At 40.6% G+C, this 21,029-nt stretch overlaps 1 protein-coding gene across 4 annotated transcripts in view; it reads left to right on the top strand.

Moving 5' to 3' along the window:
• Positions 1-21,029, top strand: part of HDAC9 (histone deacetylase 9) — a 542,743-nt gene that overhangs the window by 177,007 nt on the left and 344,707 nt on the right. The gene's annotated exons all lie outside the window — the stretch shown is intronic.

Here is a 21,029-nt window from a genome sequence, read left to right as displayed (position 1 = left end):
TTTGGGTACAGTTGAATGATAATTTGTGTGCCCTCTCTTCCTTCCAGGTACTGTGGGATCAAATTATTATCGATTTGATGATTAAAGAGCTCCTACAATCATGGCTGTGAGACAAACTTGGTCAAATGTGGCTAAATAATTCTGCTTCCATCCATTCTTCCATGTAAAAGCAATAGTATGGCGCAATCCTATCATTAAAACCTTTATGTGGAGGGATTGGCTGGAGAGAGGAATTATGACTGTGTTGAAGCTAATTTGCCAATGATAAATTTAAACCATTTGTAGGTTTTCAACAACAATTTGGCTTGCCCTGCTCCGGAGCATGGAAATATCTCCAATTAAAGCATTTACTTGTGAATGTATTTGGACTGGATGCATTGGGAGCTCGAGAACCTCAAGAACTTTTATTATTTTGGAGGAACTTCCAGGATTTTCTCAGCCAGCAGTATCCTATTATGATTTTCTGGCCTGAAAAACTGTGCCAAAGATTGATAATTTGAGAGTTGCTTGGAATGGAAATTTGGATACACAAATATTTCCGACCCAGGGAATACAATCGTATCTAATGTTAAAAAAAAAACAACCTACTATAGAGCTGAGAAAATGGCTTATTCACCAAAAGACACTTTTTGGAATATACCAGTCACCACTTAGCCTAATGTTAATTGGCCTCATAAATGCTGACAACTCTTCAAAATCTAATTCTCTTCGTGCTACATTAGCTCGTATGTTTTGGGAATGCTTCTGGTTCAAGAATTTTTGGTATGAGGTGGGTCAAAGGACCAACTTGATATTGGATGGTAAGTTGTAGCCCTCCTCCTTGAGTTTCATTCTTGGATATATATTCCTGATACCTGAAGGTCACCTGGTAACAAGGTAGTGTGGTTCCAAAGTGCAGCTTTGGTTACTAAAAAATTAATCTTGCAAAAATGGAAAAATTGATTCCCACCAAATATTGATGCCTGGCTCAGTGATATGACTGATCTTGCAGCTAACAAATCACCAGCATTCCACAGAAAGCAACTGCCCAAAAAATGTAAAGCAATTTATGCTGACTCTTTAGAGGTCTATGTTTAACGGAGGCCCTGAAGATAGATAGGTCACTTCCCCTTCCCTCCCTTTGTCCTAACCTCTTTATTTACTTTGTGTATTATGATGAATCTTATATTTTGGTATATTTTTTGTATTTGGGAAATTAATTTAAAATATTTTTAAAAAGCTACTTTAGAATTGATGCTCAAGCAGAGAAGCTTCTTTCTCCTCAGTGTTTCTACTAGATATTTTCCCATTCATAAAGTGGAACAACATGACTTCTAATGTTCTGAAGGGTGGGAGGTTGGATTAAGTATAACATAAGGACAACATTTTTTTAAAAAGGAAAGCTTGTGTAGGCTGTTTGTGCCTTCTTTATGTTGTTTAAGTAGAAGCCACCTAGCTCAGTGGTACTGGGAGACCATGTAGGGTTGTCTTTTCAACAGTGATTGTACCTCCCAACAATGCAAATAAATAAAAGACTACAGTAGACTCCTGCAGTTTGCCAATTTTAGGTGGCAAAAATGAAGCTTACAGATTATTATAAATAGATAAAAGGTGCTATAGAGATGTTAATGCTTTATACTCTAATCTAAGGAATGTATATGGCCCCCATTACCACAATCTTTGAGTGTCCCTCAATTTCTAATGTATTTGCCATCACAAACCCGCTGAGAGGTAGGGAAGTGCTATTATCCTCATTTTAGAGATAGAGAACTGATGTACAAGACTTAACTTGCCCCGGAATTCCATGGCAGATCAGGGAATTGATCCCACGTCTTCCAGGTCCTAAGTTAATGCCCTAACCACTGCATCATCCTTCCTCTCTTGGACTGTTTTTCTCTCATATTAAGTATTATAATTAATATATTAAATAGCCATTAACAGTGCCCTCCAAATAGGGGCTTCGCGGATAGTTACAGTACCTTATTAACATACAAAAATTGTGGTTGCTATGTATGTTCTTTACCTGTGTTACTCAAGAAAAATGGAAGCATGCAAACTTAAAAATAACCAGTAATTTACTAGTGGATATTTGCCCTCCAGTATATGAATGGAACTCAAGGTTCCTTTCTGGCACAGCCAAAACGCAACTGCTGCACGCCGCACTTGCTGTCATAGTACAGAATGTCATTGCTTCAGGTGAAGTAACTAATGTTACCTTGTCGCTAGCTTGCAGAATAGAGCATTGGCTCAGGATAATAGTGGGGAGAATGAGTCACATTCAGGCTGGTTTGTTCAGCTTGCAAAAACAAGTCTTTGAAAAGACATCATGGATGCAGGTCAATATCTTTCAAATCAGACTGAATGCTGCCATATCTGTATCTAAAATTAAAATTTAAAAATTCTAGACTCCTTCATTAATCTGAAGATCGACAACTCTGGTTAATTTCACATTTATGTACAGCTGTTACTTATAGTAAAACCACTTGTTTACCCACTTTTTCGTGCACAGTTACTAAAAAGAAAAAAATCAATATAAAGCTTAGCAAACAAAGCAGCCAAATTGTATGGATTGTTTATCAGCCTTTCCAGTGATGTCAGCACAGTCTGAAATGTCACTCTGTCCTCTCACTGCACAAATGGTACGCTCCCATTGTTCTCTCTTGTAGGACACAGGACAGGAAAATTACAGGCTGCAGAGAAGCATGTGTATATGTGCGTGTATGCAGCAAGAATGGGAACGAGAAAGATCTGTGAGCTAGTGCAGTGAAAATCAGCTCAGTTTGAAATTACAGAAAGGAAAGGCTGAAGTTGGTAAAAATCCAGTAGAAATGGTTTCACCCTACGTTCTGTTTTCCATACACCTGGAATAGGATGATATGCAGAGTTATGATGTATAGAGCTGGGTCCTATGTAAGAAATGTTTAATGAACTGAAGAGAAAATTTCAATGTTAAAAAAATAATTGGTCCATGCTTATGCATAAAAATAATTTAATTTAGACCTGTGCTGTCAAAACTGACCATGATTATAATTTTGGGGGATTATTAGAGGTTTTGATTTTCAAATGTTTTGCAACCTGTGTCCTAAATATATTTCATAACTTTTAAAACAAAGACTGATATTTGCCTTGTATACGCCAAGAGTTATAATCTTTAAGGGATGTTTGTTATACTGTCATGGGACTCTCAGACATATAGATTGTCTAGAAAGAATGTCATCCTCTTAGAGCCTCCTAAAGATAACTTCAGTAGAACAGTTTAATACAATATGAAAGATAATTAGAACTTCTGTCACTGTAATTCTAATGCTAATAAGTAGAACAACAATGAGTCACTGAGGCAGTAGTTATAAGTTTAATGCTGGCTGAGCCTTGAGACCAAAGGGAATGATGCTGAAAGTCCTAAAATTCTTCTCCAGAAAGAAGCAGTGTCACACACAACAGAAAGGACAGTCCCAAAATGCAGTCATTAGATACTGCAAAGAATTTGGAGTTTCCACAAACTGTGTTTTTGTAATAATACAAGAGCAAGATGGGTTGGAGCCAGGGCTACCTTCTGATTCAGGAGTCATCCATACAATTTATTTCATGCCCTTCCTGGAAATACTGCATTCCAAAGTGACACTTAAATGGATAACTCCACAGGAAAAGATTTTGATGGATATTTCTGTTGGCAGCAATTCCAAGAACATTGCTAGTCTGTGGGGTCTTCTAGTAGGTAATGTGTTTTGGAACCTTGTTTGGAGGCTAGATAGTTGATATTTGCCAGCTGTTTCATTTCTAGATGAGACATAAAACAGCAAAATGGCCTGCTGGTCAGTGGCTCTCTGCTGTATTTGGAAGTGTCTGAAAATTTATGAAAGAAGAGTACCTGTGAATTCTTTAACAAAACTGATTGTAATGTTTTAGGCCCCAATTCGGCAAAGTATTTAAGCACTCACATGCTTAAAGCTGAGCACGTGGTTAAGTACCTTGCTAAATCCAGGCCTTAATACACTCTCATTTCATGTGTCTGTATAGGAACTTCAGGGTCTTGGAATGCCAGTGGCTAAAAATGCATGGTTTGCGTGGCGTACGTGAACATGTACTGTGCAGTGTGTGTGGGAGAGAGATTTTTATCCTTAATGGTATGTGGATACGTACTCATATAAAGACTGTGACATGATTCAAAAGTTTAAATATAGCACTTTATTTGAATTTGACCAAATAAACCTGGCCCTCTTATCTTATTGCAGACAATAGCTGTGAAATCTAAGAGCTGTCTTGTTTTATGCACACAACTTGAAAATAGAGAAAGAAATGGACTGGGGATGGTAGGAAAATGTATTGTGAAGTATAACAATGCTATTTTTTAGAATAATTCATATGAACTGTGCTGTGAAAAACAACTTTTGCAGGTTTATTCCAATTTCATAGCAGTTGGTTATTTGCTTGTGTGGTTTTCAGCCTTGTTGATGTTCTGAACACATTTATTTTTAGTCAGGGTGGTGCCCAGTTTTGCTACCCCAATCAGACTAAACAAAGGTAGAACCATGGACATCTTTTGGGCATGTTCACTCATCTCCCAAGACAGAGAAGACTTCCTCACCCATTCCAAACAAACATTTTTCAAGACACATTTTCTTAATGTTACAATCTTTGTTTCTTGATTTGCTGTGAATCAAGCCCATGGTGAATCCTGACAGCACTAGGGGCAAGAGTAAGGAGGACTCAGAAAATCCATGAGCACACTAGGCCATGTCTTCTCTAGGAAAAACAGGTATGTTTTCATAATGATATACATGACAGCAAACACATTGCACATTCCTCTGAGGTTCACTTCAGCCAGCAACACTGAGGTAAAACTGCAACTTGCCCTGTCTGTGCTAGGATTTTACAGTGTCATAGCTAGTGCATGTGAGCTATCTCATTGCAAAACACACCTATTTTTCCAAGTGTAGACATGGTCTAAGGGTAAGCGGATGGGTTTTAGGAGCTGGTAAAACAGTGAGCAATAGTCAGAAGCTTAGGAAGGAAAGTTTTATGCTGGACCTTAGGAAAATGTTCCAAGCAGTGTGGCAGTGGAATAGGCTCGTGAGGGAAGAAGTTGAGGCACCATCTCTGCAGATAGAGAATTCAGAAGCAGGCTAGCTCAGACATTACTGAATGTGTGATCTGAGCATTTAAGAGCTCTGACTGGTTGGCCTAAGAAGTGTTTTTTCCTGACAGTATTGTCAATATCTTCCCACCTGCTTTTACCAAGTACCAGTGTTATATGATACACTGAGGCCTGCATTACTATTAGAGGTAGGGACAAGCCACAAAGTTCTGATCCAGATTTTGACCACCGTGAGGTTCAAGCCCATGTCTGATACACTAACTCTGCTGCGAATTATGGGTTTAAGGCTTTGCTCTTCTATAAAAAAAATAGCTCTTTTCCTGGACTCCCCTTTACATGGTGGCCTGAGTTTTGCCAACTTCCTCCTTCAGCATCCTCACTGAGAATATTTAAAGCGTAATGGGTCAAATCCTGGTCTTATTGAAGTCAATGAGAGTGTTCCCATTGACTTCAATGGGGCAAGATTTCACCCATTGTGGGTACTATGTCAACTTTCATGAATGCAAAAACACATATAAAAGTGAACTGCAAAGAGTTAATGTGTCTGTCAACTGCTGAAAAGTTCATAAGGAAGAAATATGTTGCCCCCTTACTAACATTCAGTGGGGGTGTTTTGGTTGGCTAGCTCCCAGTACTAAAAGGGGAAGGGTCTATGGGAAACCAGGACCCTGAGACTGACAGCCCCCAGGAACAATGGGGAGAGGCCAGTGCTCCAGGTCAGCCTGAATGACAGGGTGGGCAGGCTAATCAGGGAGTCAGGAGGCCAGGGAGGTCCCGTCCTCCCTGAGAGCTAGATTTGCCTGGGTCAGCCAGAGTGGGGCCGAGCTAAGGAGAGAGCAGGGGCCCAAGCTAAGCTGGGGAGCAGAGCTGTGCCAGATCCAGAGGGACCAGAAAAGCAGCCCAGAGAGAGCAGACCCTGTCCTGGGAGCAGAGCTGCAGCCCCACAGCCAGAGGCACAGCCCAGAGAGAGCAGACTTGCCCTGGGAGCAGAGCTGCAGCAACCAGAGCCAGAGGGGCCAGAGAAGCAGCCCAGGGAGCTGGAGGCAGAGCAGTAGCAGCAGTGCAGAGACCGAGTGGTGGAGCTGGGGCTGGAGCAGTCTGGAGCTGGGTGCGGTGAGCAGTTGGGGAGAGCGAGGGGGACCCTGGGCAGCGGGCCCAGCACAGGGAGACACCTCAGCCAAGAGGCTCTGCAGGCCAGGCTTGGATCGTAACCCCGACAGGACGGGGGCGACACTGGGAAGAAGAGTCCTACCACTTAGAGCCTGAGAGTGTGTGGCCACCACCAGAGCAAGTGTCCAACCCACAGCATCCCTGCAGCACAGCCAGGCCTGAGAAGAAGGCCTGGGACTTACAAGGAACAGACTGTGAACTGCCCTGACATTCCAGAGACACTGTTTGTGAAGTTCCCTGCCACAGAGCGGGTTGATGTGTTTCCTTTAACCTTTCCCATTTTTCCTTATTCTTTTTAAAATTAATTGTTGATTAAATAACTTGCATTTTCTTTAACTTGTATGTAATGGTCAGTGGGTCAGAGAAGTGCCCAGTGCAGAGAGAGTACCCCAGAGTGGGGACACCCTAGCCCCTGTCCTAGGTGACCACAGCAGGGTTGGGGGTCGAGCCCCCCAGGAATCCTGGGCCCAGCCTTGTTCGGGTTACGAGGACTCTGCCAGACAGGAGAGTGGAAGGGGAGTCCTCAAGGGCAGGGAGGCCACTTGTTAAAGGAAGTGGGAGCGAGGTCTCAGATCCTTTCGCTAGCCCACTTCACTGGGGTAGTGCAGAAGCCAGGAAAGTTCCCCACAATAGTGGGACTATTCCCCCACTTATATATAGCTGACTTAAATGGAAGTGTTGTCTGAACAAGGACAATACAGTGCATGTAATTCATTATTTTCCATAGTCCCTTGTAATTCTCAGTTCTCTGTATTTTTCCAGGTACTGCATTATAAGGCCTGCTATTGTTTAGTTTTAAAATGTTGAATACAAATGTTTAAAAAATCAAGAAGCCGCTCCAAGCTGTGATTTGGTAGTGCCAAAATTTGGTCTTCAGCATGTTACAAGTAAAAGTAATTTTTTTTTGAGTAGCCTGCACATTTAATGATTTATTTGCAGGGGGGGAAAACAAGCAACCTTTGCCCTAGTTTTATCCAGAATTTGGAAAGCTCAGTGATTTGTGTTTACTTTTATTTTGCTTTATTTGTGGTTTTCAGCCTTTTTGTTTGAGGTTTGAATAAGAAAATTTAAATTTACTGAACTCCTCAGGAGAAATCTAACCTCTGCTGATTTGCATTTATTTCATGAGGATTTCACCTCTCATGTTTTGCCTGGTTTTCAATGAAACAGTAAGGGTAGATGCTCAACTGTCCATGTAGCTATGAAAATTTATGCCAGTTGAAAGAAAAGGAGTACTTGTGGCACCTTAGAGACTAACAAATTTATTTGAGCATAAGCTTTCGTGAGCTACAGCTCACTTCATCGGATGCAATGTATATTCCTGTTTTTGTGTCTTTTTGTAACTTAAGGTTTTGCCTAGAGGGATTTTCTATGTTTTGAATCTGATCGACTTGTAAGGTATTTACCATCCTGATTTTACAGAGGTGATTCTCTTACCTTTTCTTTAATTAAAATTCTTCTTTTAAGAACCTGATTGATTTGTCATTGTTCTTAAGATTGAAGGGTTTGGCTCTGTGTTCACCTGTACAAATTGGTGAGGATTTTTACCAAGCCTTCCCCAGGAAAGGGGGTGTAGGGCTTGGAGGGATATTTTGGGGGAAGATGTCTCCAAGTGGGCTCTTTCCCTGTTCTTTGTTTAACACGCTTGGTGGTGGCAGCATAGGGTTCAAGGACAAGGCAAAGTTTGTACCTTGGGGAAGTTTTTAACCTAACCTGGTCAGAATAAGCTTAGGGGGTCTTTCATGCAGGTTCCCACATCTGTACCCTCGAGTTCAGAGTGGGGAAAGAACCTTGATCTGCCCCTGAATCTCTTTTTAGAACCCATGAGGAGGGACAAGATTAGCTCAAAAATGAATCCAGGTTTACTAAAACATTTTGAGAAATACAGCAAACTTACAGAGTACCCAAGCCAAGTTTCAGGTTTCTATCAACATCCAAAACCAGAGGGATTTCCTGGGGTCCTATAATGAAAGTATTGAAAGGTTCTAGATGTGACTTTTTAATAATAGAGCAGTGAGTGCTAAGTTTGTCTCTGCTATCAGAGGTATGTTTGCATGTGTAATATTATTTCTCTGTGCTAGTCTGCTCTGCAATAAATACAGTTTGTAGAATAATGAAAGCAGAAAAGACGATCAGAGAGCAGAACATCACAGCAGGGAAAAGTGGCATGTGAATGCATGTAACTACAATCTGAAATACAGTTGGTACAATAGGTCACATTGTTGATCTACCAATTTAAACAGTGCCTCTTTCAAAGTTTTATGTTAACCATTTGCCATGGGTTAATCTTTCAGCTGGGTTGTTGTTGTATTTCCTAACAAGATATATTTTGTTTTTTGTTTGCTGTTTTTAATCATTATTATTAAATAGAAAACACACTCTGGTTTATTTAAAAATTTAGCAGTGCAAGTGAGAAGCCTTAGCCATTATTTAAGCATCAAATTATCTCGTTTAAAAAGATTGTCCTGTGATTTTCAAGCACTTTATCATCAGTCCAGTAAATATATTGATAACACTGATTTTTATTTTTGTTGTGAGGTTGATTTGACATGATTGTTCAAAAATTAACAGGTATTTTCAAGAAAGTTACAAAAAGCCCCAGTGTGTTATTTTATTCAAAACGATACAATCTTATAACAAGACAACAGTATTAAAAGACTCTATATTATTATACAGGGGACTGGTAGAGGCCCCTATACCTAGGTTATCTAACACTTTCCACTACAAAGGATCCTTGCAACGCTTTCTTGGAGAAGCTCTCACACCTCCACTGTTTGCAGCAGACTTCCTATGCAGCCCCCTGAGGCTACAGAACTACCTTTTCTTTGTCCCAGGACATTCCATTCAAATATGATTGAGATAAAAAATGTTACAAATCACAATTTTCCTTCTCTCACTTGTAAGAAATTACCAACATCCCAGAATTACAGAACACCTTGTGAGTGGGCTCATGGCAATGTCAAAGAATAGCAGCAGCACACAGTGCATTGGGACACCAGTGAGCTGCTGGAGCAGCTGTAGTGGAAAGAAGAATGGGGGAATTGTTGAGCTGCCCCCACATGTAAACTCCCAAACCCAGCATATGGCCCATACCCATTTACACTTCCCCAGGTGCACTATGTGGGGAAGGAGCTCCCCTAACTCCAGGGGCGGCGGAGCAGGAGGAGAAAGAGATCGCACCAAGCCAACTGGGCTTCCCCGACCCAGTAACTCATCCACCCCTCTGGGAAAACACCTTTCTCTTGCTGCAAGCTTCGACTCCCTCAGGGAACGGATGGGTAGGATCCCCTGGGGGACTATCATGAAGGGGAAGGGAGTCCAGGAGAGCTGGCTGTATTTCAAGGAATCCCTGTTGAGGTTACAGGGACAAACCATCCCGATGAGTCGAAAGAATAGTAAACATGGCAAGCGACCAGCTTGGCTTAATGGTGAATCCTAGCGGATCTTAAACATAAAAAAGAAGCTTACAAGAAGTGGAAGGTTGGACATATGACCAGGGAAGAGTATAAAAATATTGCTCGGGCATGTAGGAAAGATATAAGGAGGGCCAAATCGCACCTGGAGCTGCAGCTAGCAAGAGATGTCAAGAGTAACAAGAAGGGTTTCTTCAGGTATGTTGGCAACAAGAAGAAAGCCAAGGAAAGTGTGGGCCCCTTACTGAATGAGGGAGGCAACCTAGTGACAGAGGATGTGGAAAAAGCTAATGTACTCAATGCTTTTTTTGCCTCTGTTTTCACTAACAAGGTCAGCTCCCAGACTGCTGCGCTGGGCATCACAGAATGGGGAAGAGATGGCCAGCCCTCTGTGGAGATAGAGGTGGTTAGGGACTATTTAGAAAAGCTGGACGTGCACAAGTCCATGGGGCCGGACGAGTTACATCCGAGAGTGCTGAAGGAATTGGCGGCTGTGATTGCAGAGCCCTTGGCCATTATCTTTGAAAACTCGTGGCGAACGGGGGAAGTCCCGGATGACTGGAAAAAGGCTAATGTAGTGCCAATCTTTAAAAAAGGGAAGAAGGAGGATCCTGGGAACTACAGGCCAGTCAGCCTCACCTCAGTCCCTGGAAAAATCATGGAGCAGGTCCTCAAAGAATCAATCCTGAAGCACTTACATGAGAGGAAAGTGATCAGGAACAGTCAGCATGGATTCACCAAGGGAAGGTCATGCCTGACTAATCTAATCGCCTTTTATGATGAGATTACTGGTTCTGTGGATGAAGGGAAAGCAGTGGATGTATTGTTTCTTGACTTTAGCAAAGCTTTTGACACGGTCTCCCACAGTATTCTTGTCAGCAAGTTAAGGAAGTATGGGCTAGATGAATGCACTATAAGGTGGGTAGAAAGCTGGCTAGATTGTCGGGCTCAACGGGTAGTGATCAATGGCTCCATGTCTAGTTGGCAGCCGGTGTCAAGTGGAGTGCCCCAGGGGTCGGTCCTGGGGCCGGTTTTGTTCAATATCTTCATAAATGATCTGGAGGATGGTGTGGATTGCACTCTCAGCAAATTTGCAGATGATACTAAACTGGGAGGAGTGGTAGATACGCTGGAGGGGAGGGATAGGATACAGAAGGACCTAGACAAATTGGAGGATTGGGCCAAAAGAAATCTGATGAGGTTCAATAAGGATAAGTGCAGGGTCCTGCACTTAGGATGGAAGAATCCAATGCACCGCTACAGACTAGGGACCGAATGGCTAGGCAGCAGTTCTGCGGAAAAGGACCTAGGGGTGACAGTGGACGAGAAGCTGGATATGAGTCAACAGTGTGCCCTTGTTGCCAAGAAGGCCAATGGCATTTTGGGATGTATAAGTAGGGGCATAGCGAGCAGATCGAGGGATGTGATCGTTCCCCTCTATTCGACACTGGTGAGGCCTCATCTGGAGTACTGTGTCCAGTTTTGGGCCCCACACTACAAGAAGGATGTGGATAAATTGGAGAGAGTCCAGCGAAGGGCAACAAAAATGATTAGGGGTCTAGAGCACATGACTTATGAAGAGAGGCTGAGGGAGCTGGGATTGTTTAGTCTGCAGAAGAGAAGAATGAGGGGGGATTTGATAGCTGCTTTCAACTACCTGAAAGGGGGTTCCAAAGAGGATGGCTCTAGACTGTTCTCAATGGTAGCAGATGACAGAACGAGGAGTAATGGTCTCAAGTTGCAATGGGGGAGGTTTAGATTGGATATTAGGAAAAACTTTTTCACTAAGAGGGTGGTGAAACACTGGAATGCGTTACCTAGGGAGGTGATAGAATCTCCTTCCTTAGAGGTTTTTAAGGTCAGGCTTGACAAAGCCCTGGCTGGGATGATTTAACTGGGAATTGGTCCTGCTTCGAGCAGGGGGTTGGACTAGATGACCTTCTGGGGTCCCTTCCAACCCTGATATTCTATGATTCTATGATTCTAAGCCAATGTAGTTAGTCTTAATGTAGCTTAGGTGGTAGCTGCAATGCTGAAGGTGCTAGGTTCACACCCTGCAAATGATTTGTAACAGGGTGCAGAGGCGTTAAAGTTAGATAGAATTTATGATAGAATTTTTAAAACTTTTTTCTTTAAAAAAAAGAGTCCTAGAAAATTACACAGAAAAGAACTTTATTAAAAGAAGGTTAGTTAGGTTGCAAAGTTGAGTACTCAAAAGTTAGGAAATGCCAGATTTTATGGTTGCCCCTTGTGCATATTCATTATGATATAGTCTTTAATTCCACGATCACATACTCTGTTTTCTCCAGAACTGCTGCCTCATTCCTCTGCAAAGGAAGGACGCATAAGAGGACCAAATTAAGGTTACATGGGCAACCATAAACCTGACATTTCCTAACTTCCGAGGGCATGACATTGCAACCTAAATAGCAGTCTTTTAACTTCATTTTTTAAATGTAATATCCATATGCTGTGAAACTTACATTAATGGAACATCAAGGCGGAGATGTCTAGCACTCACAAGCATGGAAATTCCAAAAGTTAAGGCTTCACTGAAACAGTAATTAAGCCATCTTAAAAAATAGCATGTATATTGAATAGTGCAAATTAAAAAACAACCAGTAATTGTTTGCATTTAACAAAGAAATCAGGAATAAAAAATTACTACTTAATTACAATGTGGCTGAGTTATTCATGCAGTAGAAACCTTAACACTTCCTTGTTTTTGAGTGCTTGATTTATCAACATTAATATGGCATTAATGCTGTTTTTTAATGTAATTTACTTGTATTTATTTATTTATTTCAAGTTAGAGGGGCAAAGAGAGAACAACATTGTGAAATCACTGTAATGAGATCTCAGTGCTGCTAGAGTGCTTTGGAGTTTCTTCAGTGTTGCTGAATGTCTTGCCACCTCATCGCTATTATGTCACTTCAAGAGTGTACTCTTAAGACTAGTGTCATTAAAGCTCTCTAGGTTACATGCCTGGGGGGAAAAATGAATAGAAAACTCATGTTCCTGCATGAAAAGGCAGATTGAAACATGCATAGATTTAGAAATATGAAACAGATTTTCCTCTTTATCCTTCCCCTTTGGGGGCTATAAAAGATGTATATAAAATGATGTGATCACAATGTAGTTAAAGATTGTATTATAAGCGCTGATTGAGCAATGCATTTAAGCATGTGTTTAAATCCCATTGAGATTAATAGGATTTAAGCATGTGCTTAAATGTTTGCTGAAAAGGGATGGATTTACACACATGCTTAAAGTTAAGCATTTATTTATTTAAGTTGCAGATGGTACCAAGTTACGAGGGGTTACAAGTGCTTTGGAGGATAAGATTAAAATTCAAAATGATCTGGACAAGCTGGAGAAATGGTCTGAAGTAAACAGGATGAAATTCAATAAGGATAAATGCAAAGTACTCCAGTTAGAAAGGAACAATCAATTGCACATATACAAAATGGGAAATGACTGCATAGCAAGGAGTACTGCAGAAAGGGATCTGGGGTTTACAGTGGATAACAAGCTAAATATGAGTCAACAGGGCCGCTTGGAAATAGTGACCATAATATAATAACATTTAGCATTCCTGTGGTGGGAAGAACACCTCAACAGCCCAACACTGTGGCATTTAATTTCAGAAAGGGGAACTATGCAAAAATGAGGAGAATAGTTAAACAGAAATTAAAAGGTACAGTGACTCGAGTGAAATCCCTGCAAGCTGCATGGACACTTTTCAAAGACACCATAATAGAGGCTCAACTTAAATGTATACCCCAAATTTAAAAACACAGTAAAAGAATTTAAAAAGAGCCACCGTGTCTGAATAACTATGTAAAAGAAGCAGTGAGAGATAAAAAGGCATATTTTAAAAAGTGGAAGTCAAATCCTAGTGAGGTAAATAGAAAGGAGCATAAACACCACCAAATTAAATGTAAAAATGTAATAAGAAAAGCCAAAAAGGAGTTTGAAGAACAGCTAGCCAAAAACTCAAAAGGTTATAACAAAATGTTTTTTAAGTACATCAGAAGCAGGAAGCCTGCTAAACAACCATTGGGCCCCCTGGACTATCGAGATACAAAAGGAGCACTTAAAGATGATAAAGTCATTGCAGAGAAACTAAATGAATTCTTTGCTTCAGTCTTCACGGCTGAGGATGTTAGGGAGATTCCCAAACCTGAGCCATCTTTTGTAGGTGACAGATCTGAAGAATTGTCACAGATTGAAGTGACACTAGAGGAGGTTTTGGAATTAATTGAGAAACTTAACAGTAACAAGTCACCGGGACCAGATGGCATTCACCCAAGAGTTCTGAAAGAACTCAAATATGAAATTGCGGAACTATTAACTATGGTTTGTAACCTGTCCTTTAAATCAGCTACTGTACCCAATGACTGGAAGATAGCTAATGTAATGCCAATATTTAAGAAGGGCTCTAGAGGTGATCCTGGCAGTTATTGACTGGTAAGTCTAACGTCAGTACTGGGCAAATTAGTTGAAACAATAGTAAAGAATAAAATTGTCAGACACATAGAAGAACATAAATTGTTGCGCAAAAGTCAACATGGTTTCTGTAAAGGGAGATCATGTCTTACTAATCTATTAGAGTTCTTTGGGGGGGTCAACAAACATGTGGACAAGGGGGATCCAGTAGACATAGTGTACTTAGATTTCCATAAAGCCTTTGACAAGGTCCCTCACCAAAGGCTCTTACGTAAATTAAGTTGCCATGGGATAAGAGGGAAGATCCTTTCATGGATTGAGAACTGGTTAAAAGACAGGGAACAAAGGGTAGGAATAAATGGTAAATTTTCAGAATGGAGAGGGGTAACTAGTGGTGTTCCCCAAGGGTCAGTCCTAGGACCAATCCTATTCAACATATTCATAAATGATCTGGAGAAAGGGGTAAACAGTGAGGTGGTAAGTTTGCAGATGATACTAAACTGCTCAAGATAGTTAAGACCAAAGCAGACTGCGAAGAACTTCAAAAAGATCTCACAAAACTAAGTGATTGGGCAACAAAATGGCAAATGAAATTTAATGTGGATAAATGTAAAGTAATGCACATTGGAAAAAATAACCCCAACTATACATACAATATGATCGGGGCTAATTTAGTGACAACTAATCAGGAGAAAGATCTTGGAGTCATCGTGGATAGTTCTCTGAAGACGTCCACGCAGTGTGCAGCGGCAGTCAAAAAAGCAAACAGGATGTTAGGAATTATTAAAAAAGGGATACAGAATAAGACAGAGAATATCTTATTGCCCTTATATAAATCCATGGTATGCCCACATCTTGAATACTGCATACAGATATGGTCCTCTCATCTCAAAAAAGATATACTGGCATTAGAAAAGGTTCAGAAAAGGGCAACTAAAATGATTAAAGGTTTGGAATGGGTCCCATATGAGGAGAGTTTAAAGAGGCTAGGACTTTTCAGCTTGGAAAAGAGGAGACTAAGGGGGGATATGATAAAGATATATAAAATCATGAGTGGTGTGGAGAAAGTGAATAAGGAAAAGTTATTTATTTATTCCCATAATATAAGAACTAGGCGCCACCAAATGAAATTAATGGGTAGCAGGTTTAAAACAAATAAAATAAATTTCTTCTTCACTCAGTGCACAGTCAACCTGTAGAACTCCTTGCCTGTGGAGGTTGTGAAGGCTAGGACAATAACAGGGTTTAAAAGAGAACTGGATAAATTCATGGAGATTAAGTCCATTAATGGCTGTTAGTTTGGATGGGTAAGGAATGGTGTCCCTAGCCTCAGAGGGAGGAGATGGATGGCAGGAGAGAGATCACTAGATCATTACCTGTTAGGTTCACTCCCTCTGGGGCACCTGCCATTGGCCACTGTCGGTGGACAGGATAACGGGCTGGATGGACCTTTGATCTGACCCAGTATGGCTGTTCTTATGTTCTTATGTTCTAACAGTGTAACACTGTTGCAAAAAAAAAAAAAAGTGAACCTCATTCTGCGGCGTATTAGGAGGCATGTTGTAAGCATGACACAAGAAGTAATTCTTCCACTCTACTCTGCACTGGTAAGGCCTCAGCTGGAGTATTGTGTCCAGTTCCGGGTGCCACATCTCAGGAAAGATGTGGACAAATTGAAGAAAGTCCAGAGGAGAGCAACAAAAATGATTAAAGGTCTAGAAAACATGACCTGTGAGGGAAGATTGGAAAAAAATGGTCTGGAGAAAAGAAGACTGAAGGGGGGACATGATAACCATTTTCAAGTACATAAAAAGTTGTTACAAGGAGGAGGATGAAAAATTGTTCTCATTAATCTCTGAGGATAGGACAAGAAGCAATGTGCTTAAATTGTCGCAAGAGAGGTTTAGGTTGGACATTAGGAAAAACTTCCTAACCATGAGGGTAGTTAAGCACTGGAACAAATTGCCTAGGGATGTTGTGCAATCTCCATCATAGGAGGTTTTTAAGAATAGGTTAGACAAACACCTGTCAGGAATGGTCTTGTTATTATGTCGTCCTGCCTTCAGTGTAGGGGACTAGACTAGATGATTTGTTGAGGTCCTTTTCAGTCCTACACTTCTGTGATTCTTCGCTTTGTTTAATCACAGCATGTGCACAAAGGGGAAGAATCAAAGTTGCAAAAGTCCTAACATATTCCTTGATTTTGCAAAAAAAAATTTGACTTTGCAATAAATAACATTATTTTAATGTAGTTTTATATATAAAATTTAAACTGTGTGTTCTTATATATGCTCAGATACAACACTGATGATCGCTGGTATAATAATTTAGATAGTATAGTATGTTTATGTTTTTATATATGTATGCTAAAATTTAAGGTTGCCTAAAGTTAGGCACTCAAGTGCATATTTATACTCCTACAAAATATTCCGATTTTCCCTAACTAAGCCTCCCTAACTTCTGTTTGAAGTCAAGTGGACCTGTGAATGGCCAGCACCACTGAAAATCAGTCCACTTATTTAGGAGCCTAAATATGAATTTAGGCAGCTAGGTTTGAAAATTATGAACATTCTATACTGTATACCGTTTTTAACTTACCCTTTAGGTGGTATTCTGTAACACAGGATTTGTTGATTTGAGGCACTGAATTAGGAAACTGAGCCACACACTCTGAGTGGCTCAAAGGCTTTGTGACATACATATGTGTGACAAAAGCTTTTTCTACACTAGAGAAATTTTCTATTCTAAGTAATGTTGGTTTCCCAACCCCACTTGTCAGTCACCTCACACCCACACACAAACGTGCTCCATACATCATTTTGCGCGTGTTCCACAAAAAAATGGATTATTCTTGCTTTCCACAAGTCTTAAGAATCATTGCTCTCTCAACTGTCAGTTTGCACTGCTCTTTTCCAGTGTGGTCTGGCAGCTTAATGCACGTTTTTGGCAGTATCTTGTTTTAGTGTCCATACAATGTTTTTGTGCATTATGGATTTCAAGACCCTGAATTCAAAGAAATTCCTTGATGACACTTTGTCACTGGAATATGAACACCACCGCCTCCTGATTCACAAGCCAGATGTCAGTGAAATTACTTTAATTAAATTTCAATTATTTTATTGAACACTTCACACTAATATTTTGTTGTGGAACAGAATTAACTAGGAGGTACAGATGATATATCTGTATTAGTGTCTGTATAAACTGTATAGCTTATTAGTACTTTCCTCTTATCCCCGCAAACCAAGACATCATTATATAGGTAAGAGCAGAAAGAAAAGGAAATGGGCCACTGCATCTAGAAGCTGTGAAACTGATGCTGCTTTGTGTCTTTGTAGTTGGACATGTCAATTACTTGTGATCCAAGGAATCCATGTCAGGTAACATCTTAGAGTGGTCTATGAAGGGTAAACATGTCATGCACCAAGTTCCAGGAATATGAAATGGCAGATGGAGTGACATGTACATTGAAACTACCTTCATGAGTTATGGCCACAGCCATAGTGGCATCATTTGGATCACCCTGAAGACTTAGATTCATAGCCTCCACATATGCAGCTGGCTGGTAGAAGACATTGCAGACATAAAGAGCACCAATGAGGCACAAATACAAGAGCTCTACAAAGAAGAAATGAAGTCAAGGATAGCTGCAGATATGGGGACAGAGAAGCCACTAGTAAGAAACTAGAGCTGTGCATCAATCCTTTACACCCCACTAAGCACCCAAAGTCAATGGTAAACATTGTCAGTGGTGGAATGACACCACCATCCATCAATGTACATGACACACTTAAAATTGGAATTCGCCAAATGCAAGAATTTGAACATGGCTGACCAAAGAGTTCTATGACACAATACTAAGGATAACAGAGAAACTGGCAGTGACAAAAAAGCATGTGCAGATTGGTCCAACAAAGATATTTGATACTAACCTTATCTGTTCAAGAGGCTTACAAGACACTTACTGGGGTGAGCATCAAGAATATTTTGTCATGTGAGTTGGCTCCTGTATCAACCTCAATGTTCACTGGCTCTGGTGACATAAGGATTACCCATGCTATGTCTAACCTATAGAAGCAGCTGCAGGCAGAGGTGTCAACTAGGCATACTTCACAAGAGGTCACCTGCACAATTATTGACAGTTCCGTAGTTCTTTGGCTAATACACTAGCCAGCAAGAGGTATCATCAACGACTTGTGACCAGTTTCAGAGATTACATTAAACACAAGGCAGCAGTAGGTGATGTATACCTTGTCTTTGACAGGTACAAAGGCTTCAGCAGAAGATTTAGCAGAGCTACAGAAACAAGCAGAGTGTGTCAGTTGAGTACAAGTACACAGCTTCCTCCACAGAAAGGTTACTTGACAGTAACTGAAAATAAGACACAGATGATTGGCATAGTTTGTACCGAACTCATTCAAGACAAGAAATTTCACCAGTGACACACATTAAAGCACAAGCTAGTCATCACAGGCAGTGACAACACTACAGCTGAAATAAACCAGGGAGATGTAGTGATCAATGGAGAGTATATGGCCACCTCTCATGAGGAAGCCAACAACATCCTTGCACAACAAAGAGTGATGGTTGCAAAACATTAATCTGTTGGTAATATCATTATTATCAGATGACACTGATGTATTTGTCTTATTTTTGCACCACTACCTTGAACAGAGTCTAACCTCTTCTGTGATTTTCGAACCCCAGCTACCAGAGAGAGCTGTAATAGACATCCGTGCTCCTGCAGAGCAACACCAGAACATTGTACCAGGACTTAACTGTCCATGCACTCTCAGGTGATACAGTAGTTTCCTATTTCGGCCTCGGCAAAAGCACTATGTTTGAGTTTCTGTGAGCTGGATGCTCCCTCCCTCTTCTGGATGACTCAGTGCAGCAATGCCTGATGTCGTTGAAATTCATGGCTGCATGCTACGGACAATCAAATTGTGCCACCATGTCAGAAGCATGGTAGAAATCAGTAGCAAAAAATGGCAAATGTCAACACCAAATCTCAGTTTCCTACCACTAACAACTGAAGCATTTATAGTAAATGTAAAATGAGTACATTTTCAAGCATGTGTGTGGAAAAGTGCTTTGAATCCAGAGACACCGGCACTTGATCCACTGCAGTATGGATGGATGCACAATGACAGTTCCAAGTCTCTGTTTTCAAAAACTGTACCAGACAATGTCATGCTTGCTTATAACAGGGTTAGAAAAAGAACTAGATAAATTCATGGAGGACAGGTCTATCAATGGCTATTAGCCAAGATGGGCAGGAATGTTTGCCAGAAGCTGGGAATGAGCAACAGGGAATGGATCACTTGATGATTACCTGTTCATTCCCTCTGGGACACCTGGCGTAGGCCACTGTCAGAAGGCAGGATATTGGGCTATGTGGACCTTTGGTCTGACCCAGTATGGCCGTTCTCATGTTCTCCTCCATATATTTTGGAGTTAATCAAGTACTCTTGTGAGAGTGATATGCCTTGTAAGTCTATGAGATGTAGATGTAACAGTCCCAATCATATTGTGTGCATGTCAAGGAGGTGTACTGTGTTGCAATGATTTAAAAAAATCAGCATTAGCATTTGCAGATGAAAACTACAATGACAAGTAGTCAGTGGTATTACTCATATGCAGACACTCAACTGTAGTTTGAATGAGAGAGAACACTAGTAATCATTTATAATGATTCCATATGTTATTCTTTTGTTGATATATATAGTGTGTTGAATATTTTTTACATTAAAAAGAGTGGTCACTATATAAAATGATAATTGAGGTCCATGCTATCCCCTAATTTTCATCCTCATGTACACCTATTACTCAAATATTATTGTTATTGATGATATTGCACATGTTAAATACCTGCATTTCACTTATTAGAATTCTTCTGCCTTGATTTTCTTTGCCCCAAATCATGCAAACTCTTTTAATGATTATGGGGGGTGGTGAAGGTGGGATGAGAAGTCAGTATTTCAATATGCTCAACAGTGGTAGAGGGTCATCATCAGATTCTTAAAATGTATGGTCTTCAGATACAGAATCCACACAAAAAATCTTGTATGGACCCTAAAGCAAGGTTGATCAGAACGGCAGCCAGACTGTGGATGCAGGATTAAATTGTTCCAGCAGGCCTTCAGCTACTGACCCGCAGTGCATCCATGGTCTATATAAATGTCCCAGAAACCACTTCTGGGAGCAGTGTGGGGAACTACAGGATGGTTACCCATAGGGCATTGCAACTGAAACATTTAGAACAATGCTAGTGTGAATCTGTGGTTACAACTATAATGGTCTTTAGACCGAATCAGCATGACTAGTGTGGATGCATTGAACTATCTGTGCTGAAACTAGTTCTATCCTGTCAGTTCAGTGACAAACAATTCAGTTCTCTACACTTGACCTAAAAGCAGAATTGAATCCATAGTTCAGCTTAGTAACCTTGCACCTCCAAGAGAGAAAAGAGGTATGATTGAAATGGCTCAGAGATTAGTTGAGTCTCATAAGGACAATTGAACATGTGCATCTGCTGCCTTATTTGACTTTCTAGTAGCGTAATTACTAACCTGCTGTGGTTGCCTTCCCCTTCTCAGAACTGGAATACTCTGATGTACCTCTTGAGAGGTTTGTGGCTAGTTTATACTCTTTATATGGTCTATTAAAAAGCTGATATGGTTTGGCTAGAACAATGGTGCACTATTTGCGTACACATAGCAAACTCTATATAGCAATACTGAACCAAAAGAAACCAGGTGTATCATCTGTAACATTGACTTATGTATCTACTTCTGTGTGTGCAGGAAAAAGACCTTTGTACTTAATTAGCAAATATAATCTGCACCTACCTGCCTTTTAAAATGCAAATAAACAGTTCTTGGGAGTAAGGGGAGAAGGGAGCAGGCAACAGCTACACTTGA

Source organism: Natator depressus, chromosome 2 (assembly GCF_965152275.1).
Source record: "Natator depressus isolate rNatDep1 chromosome 2, rNatDep2.hap1, whole genome shotgun sequence".
NCBI classification, from domain to species: domain Eukaryota; kingdom Metazoa; phylum Chordata; order Testudines; family Cheloniidae; genus Natator; species Natator depressus.
Note: the sequence above shows the minus strand (reverse complement) of the source record. Positions and strands in the feature narration are given on the sequence as shown.